Consider the following 261-nt stretch of genomic DNA (forward strand, 5'->3'; position numbering starts at 1 on the left):
CAGATCCTGTAAAAGGTTGGGAACAACCAATGTAATATAAGGAAAAAAAAACCGTGCGAGGAAATCTAATAAGGAATTTCATTTCTAGTTTAAATTGCATGTTAGCAGGTGAATATATAATTAGTTTTGTCACAGCTCCAGGAACGGAATCGGTCCACCTGATATGTTGTCTATAATAAAAAATAATATTTGTATCAGTCAGTCTAATCTGTCTATCTATTGTCTCTATATCGTTTATACTGTACATCACATGTGACATAT

The sequence above is a fragment of the Penaeus monodon genome, chromosome 20 (genome assembly GCF_015228065.2).
Source record: "Penaeus monodon isolate SGIC_2016 chromosome 20, NSTDA_Pmon_1, whole genome shotgun sequence".
Taxonomy (NCBI): domain Eukaryota; kingdom Metazoa; phylum Arthropoda; class Malacostraca; order Decapoda; family Penaeidae; genus Penaeus; species Penaeus monodon.